At 38.4% G+C, this 6,154-nt stretch overlaps 1 protein-coding gene across 2 annotated transcripts in view; it reads left to right on the top strand.

Moving 5' to 3' along the window:
* The window catches only part of arb2a (ARB2 cotranscriptional regulator A), a 181,783-nt gene that overhangs the window by 71,974 nt on the left and 103,655 nt on the right, over window positions 1-6,154 (top strand). The window lies entirely within an intron of this gene.

The raw sequence follows: 6,154 nt of genomic DNA, 5'->3' as shown, positions 1-6,154 counted from the left end.
GCAGTGGAAGAGACAGAGGGGTAGCTGCGCATCATACACAGACAGAATAGGCGATGGTTTGGGGTCGCAGAAGAAGGTGGGAAAATCAACGGGAGGAACTCGGGAAGGGACAAAGGACGGTGGGGGAGTGGGAGTTGTCCATCAGAGAAGGCAATGGAGGAAATGTTAAGTAACTCGGGAGGAAGGGAGGATGGGAAGCAGAAGGAGAAGAGACGCTCTTGTGTGGTCAGCCTGTGTGTGAAGAGGTTGGCCGGGCTCCAGTCGCCTCTCAGTGAGCAAGTGTTAACCACATGGCCACCTCCCTCTCGCCCTCTTTTTCTCCCTCTTTCCCTCTCGCTCTGTTCCTCTTCATGATGATGGTGGGCTGGTCAGTCTTTGTTGACCACTGGGATTATTATCTCTCCAACACACACTGCAAAGGCACCGCAAAATGCTTATCATGTGACACCAACTGCATACAAACACACATTAACAGATGTGCATACACACGTTTGTGTGGCGCACACTGTTGTCACACAAAGGAAGTTACCCTTTTAATGAATGTATTTCCATTGTGATGAATAATTGAGGCCAGACTGATGTGAAATAAAGAAATATTGTTCTCGACCGCTTTTGTTTTACCCCTGCCAAAATTATTAACCGGCCCAATAAGACAGAGACAACCTCGGGGATTTTTTTATGTCTGTAATTTAGTAACAAGCTTATAGTTCGATTGAAACATTACCGACCCACTTTCTTGAGCTGCGGTCTCATCTGTATGAAAAGTACTTACATAATCAATAGTTCTGTCATAGGATGTGAGTTATATATATTTTTTTTCAGATGTAATGAGAATTACGGAATCATTATTGTAAATGAGCAATATATCTAATTTAAAAGTGAATGTACATCCAGCCGCTATCTGAGCCGCTTATATTTTCCAGAAAAAAAAGTGTCACTGTTCCTGCAGCAGTAGTCTGTAAACATCCAATGTTCCTCAGATCTATTATATTATTGCACTGTATTTTAGCTAAAACACTATATATGTTGACATTTTAAAAGGGTAATTGGTTCAAATTTTCAGCATATTGTTTTTATTAAAATCTGATAATAATAATGTAAAAAGTGCAATTGACCCAAAAAGCATTCAATGGGTAGATTTCGGACACAAGTTACTATAATGCTTTTACACACATTGGTATAAAAGTAAGTATTAGTATTAGTAAGATTTTTTTCTTGTACTGCTTTTGTTTCTACTGAACATATAAAACATTTACAAACTAATATACTTAAATCCCAAATGGTGGGCTCTTAATATTATAATTTTGTTTTCACTTGGACAGATTGTACATGCTCTTATTGGGCATGTTCTACTACTAAGAGGACGGTCATTTATTAAGATCCCAATAAGTAGGCACTAAATTTCGTGTTTCAACAGATTGCACATGCTGTTGTCTAGGTGTAAAAGTGATGGAGAGCTTCGTAATTAATAGAGGCTTTTTCACTTGAGGTAGCGCTGATGGGGAACAGAAAAAAAATGGTCATAATATCACAAGCATAAATTAATTCTAAAGTGATGGAATTCAATGTGTTAATGGAAGAGTCAATCAAATGTGATAAATATCACTGAGTTACAGAAGATAAATCTATAGAGAAACTATCATAAAAGCAGAGTCTCGAGTGCATGGCAATGGATGTAAGTGTCCATTTTATGTAACTTTGTTTTCAAAACATGGGACAGCACCCCCAAAACTGACCGTGCTAAAATGACGCAGACGTGATGAAATGCAGAGACTAGGGATGACTCCTTATTGTTTTTGGCTGTAAGACAGCCCTGACATCGTTCAGAAGCTTTTAAATTGAAGTGATGAGTAGATGTGTTGCAAAAAATGTTATTTCTGGCTTCTAAATAATGTTTAAACTGATATTCACCATAATGTTTGAAATGAATAATTGAGGCATCGAGATGCATATCTGTTGGCATGTGTGTGGATTCAGAACTTTTCCTTCCCCATCTCCCCTCTTGTAGAATTATATAACATTTAACAGTAATTCTTATTTTAATTTTTCTCCACCCACTGTTTCCCTATCACACAAAAACAGATGCAATATGATTCACATCTTGATGTTCAACTTGTCTCACCTCCCCCATGTTTGCCTAGTTAATACACGCTAGACAGGATCCGAAGCATTTGGCCAAAGACAAGATATGCAGATCTTGGATCCATTTCAGACTCCAATGTCTTCGAAATGCGGTGCTGTTGACAAAATTTGTCTCTATAACAAATCTGTCAAGGGAATCATTGACGAAGGTGGATAACTCAGTGAGTTAGGAGTGAAGAAAATATTATAAGATTGTTTACACTGATATTTTACAGCAATATAAATAAATATTACATGTGGAAAAAATACCATCTTAATTAATATTACCTATATGTGTTATAAAGAACGTTTAATTTTATGAGATCCTTCATGACTATCTCTCATGTCTTTTCTCTCAGTTGTTGTGTTCCATGGATTGAATCCATTTCAAACCTTGAAACATTTTCTCTCTTTCCTCTTTGCTGCTCTATGGATTTTGAACTCATTTTTGGGTCAATTGTGATGTATTTGGCAACTTTTGCACCTGAATGCTCAAGGCTGCCCTTTCTTTTTAAACTCAACTGTAAATCTGATTTACAGATGTCGTGCATGTACTTCAGGTAGTGTATGTTGTGCAAATGGTACCGTGGTGGTATTAACACAATAAAATGCAATATTATTTGTAATTGCACCAAACAAAGAAAATCTATGGTCTATGGTTACAGAAGGCAAAGAATTAATGGTTAAAATTCTCACGTGGAAGCATGATAAACAATAAATAAAACTACATTTCACAGGCCACATTTATTTGTAACCATAGTTTGATTAGAACTCGTGTTCATGAAGTGTATTGCACAATTGAAGAGCGTGGAAACAGAATGGTACTTCACTTTGTTTGGTTCTGGCTCTGAAAACACTAAAGCTGCACTCAATGAATTGAGGGGGTCTGGAAATCGCATAGAGAACAAAAAAGTCTTAAAAATATATTTAAGTCCAAGAAGCAAGTTTTAGTAGAACAGTAGTAAGATTTTTAAGTATATTCTTTTACTCACATAAAGTCAGTATAGGGTTTTAATGATAAGTGTGATGTGGTTCAGTGTACTTGTACCAAAAAAACCTGCGCAGCAGAATTCTGGATCTGTACTAGCTGTCAAATTGATTGTTTTGTTCTGACCTTTAAAGACCCTGTAGCAATAGTTTAATCAACTGATAATTAACTAGGTTTTTTGCTTTTCGTGTTTGCTTAAAAGCTCTTTCGTTTCTAGAGATTTTCTTCAGTTGGAAATAAGTTGAATGAGTCACAGCGTTTAGGCTTTTGAAATTCAGTTGTGATTCAATAATCACACCATTAATTCTCACTTGATTTGTGTCTGTCAAAGATGTGTCAAATCACTTATATTTAGACTTTGTTCAAAAGGAGATGACTATTTGAGGAGAGGTTAGCGCTGAGGGCCCTATTTAAGGAAAGACAGCATACTGTTGTGTTTTGCTTTTTACAGTGCAGAATTCACAAACAAGAAGCTAATATAGAATAATGTTAATTAAAAGGATGAACAGAGATTTGGGCTTTTCTGGCCCAAAAAAAATTGTCCTGAAATGCATGGATTGCAGGGCTCGGGATAAAGATTAATGACTTCAGAGTTTGGCTCTATGTTGGTGACCCTTGAATTTTGATCTTTGACCCAAAAGTCAGCAAGATGTGAGTTTGTTTGACCTTGCTTCCATCAAGCACTCCCCCACTCTCGCCGCTTCGCTTGCCATTACTCTGCCTCGCTCTGTCCTGGAGTAAGCTGTCACACATGCGGTTGCGCACACGCACACGCATTTTCGTTTGCAGACAAAAGATTGAAGGACGGAAAGAACTAAGATTTTGATGAGTGTGTGTGTGTCTGTGCATAGCCACCACCTCTTTTACCTCTGTTAGTCAGGGTGGGTGGTGGATCAAATCAAACCTCTTTAGCTGGCCCGTTTTCATCTTTTTGAACAGAACCCACCCGAGGCACGTGCATTCACACACATACAAACCTTTTTGTTCTCCACACCTCGCACTCTTAACTCCCACTGAGCGCCAAGACCACCTGCACACAGGCATTCAGTAACTCGCTCATTGAAATATAAAAACCTCTGGTTATTAAAATATTAATCTAAGCATAAAGAGCACACCTCCATATCTGCTTTACATAGAAAGAGTAAAAATACGAACATAAAATGTCTAAACGCATTCTCCTTTTTTTTTTAACTTCAATGAGGCACTCACACCACTATTAAATCTGAAGTGATTTATATGCTTCCTTACACCCATTAATAAGTTCTTTACTGCTTTTAAGGTTCCTACTCTTTAGCCTTAGGTCCATAGTTTGCAACCCCTCAACCTTATCTAATCCCTCTTCTCTCATCCTGCGTCAGATCACACACCAGCAACCCATGTTTAGGGGGGATGTTTGAAGGAGTAAGGCGGGTTGGGAGGATATAGAAAGTGGGATGCTGATGTGGAGAGTGAGAGGGGCAGGGGGCGCTTTCTTAGCACTATGCCATATAGAAGTTTGGGAGTTCACTTTACTCTGAATTTTAGCAGTAATCCAGTTAGCTATTTTCTGTCAGCCAAGCGGAGGAATGGCAGGAACAAAAGGCACATTCATGGGCTTAAGAAGCTTCCAAAGAGTTCACCCAAGGCTGGCTGGCTGGGATTAGGCCAACAGGCCCTGGAAAAGTAAAAAAGGGAGGTGGGGGGAGAAAGAGCAAAGGGGACAAAAAAAAAGAGCTCCATCATTCTTTAAGCACCACTTATATTTATAAATGAAAGAATGTTTCTTTTTCCTTGCTATTAAGTATTTCTTTAGTATCACACATCTCTTGAAATATATGACAGCCATTACGTCGATAGAATTTTAAGACATTTTGAGGCAGCCTCTGTTCTTTTTCTCTTTACTATATTCACCTTCACTGCAGCTTCAAGGGCATATCTTTAATAATCGTGACTGTGGGAACATCAATTCTATGACGTCTTTCTCCTTTTCAATTACACATTAAGCATAATCCTACTATATTCCAGGAAAAATATGGATTCTGATGAGTTTTTCTCCTAATAGACTGGGTTTAATTCAGTTATGCTAAAAACAAAAAAACTAAAATCGCTCCTCCCTTCTTATACAATTAATGTATGTGAATGCTTTTTGTTGAAGTATTCCCTCTTTTGAAATACCTCTCAATGGCCAGTACTACCGTACACCTCTGACACTGGTTAGACCTATGTCCTGTCCCTCTTTTAGCATGTGAAATCTAGTTTGATTCACGACACACTTCATATTTCCCTAATGATTCACACTAACACATAAACACGAGTACACACATAATTCAACACGTGACACCACCCACAAATATACTGTATATATACATGTTTTTGATTTTTGTCACTTTCACCACCATATGCCAATCTTTTGCCCAAAAGTAATTATACAGACAGGATTTATTTGACTATTGACCTGTGATCATGGCAAGAGGTAGGGCTCATTACACCCAAGGACAGGTAGGCACTTGGTTAACCTCTTGATTTGGTCAGAGGAGAGGTCAACGGCTGAGGCTTGAGGGCAGCTCACCCACTTGCTAGAAGGAACAAATTGGCTGCATGCCATCCATGTAGCTGCTGTGTTTTTGTGTGATTATCGAGTCACAGCTTCGACCTTTGTTTGTCTGGATCTGGCCCTTTGTGGCGAATTTCTTCTTGCAAAGGTGTTTTTTTTGTTGTTGTTGTTTTTTTTGTAAACTGCACTTTAATTATCCTGTGTCAGAGAACTTTTGGGTTGGACAAAAACACATCTCGAGCCAATTTTCTACCAAGTGGTACATTCCCTTCAGCTTTCCGCGGTACAGTCATCCTTGATCTGACTTGTTTCCAACAGCTGTATTAACTATGTATACAGTGAGGCATAATATCAGCCAGAGATAGTTTAACCTGACAGTGAATTCAACATCCAACAAGAGCATGACACAGTGGGAGTTAACCATTTTATGCACTTACTTCTTCACAGCTTCAGTCTAATGTAATGTTTTACTGTCAGGATTTCTTTCATTTGTCTTTTGCATTTAGCCTATG

This window comes from Syngnathoides biaculeatus, chromosome 4 (assembly GCF_019802595.1).
Source record: "Syngnathoides biaculeatus isolate LvHL_M chromosome 4, ASM1980259v1, whole genome shotgun sequence".
Lineage (NCBI taxonomy): Eukaryota > Metazoa > Chordata > Actinopteri > Syngnathiformes > Syngnathidae > Syngnathoides > Syngnathoides biaculeatus.
The sequence above is the reverse complement of the archived record's forward strand: the minus strand, read 5'-3'. Positions and strand labels throughout refer to the sequence as shown.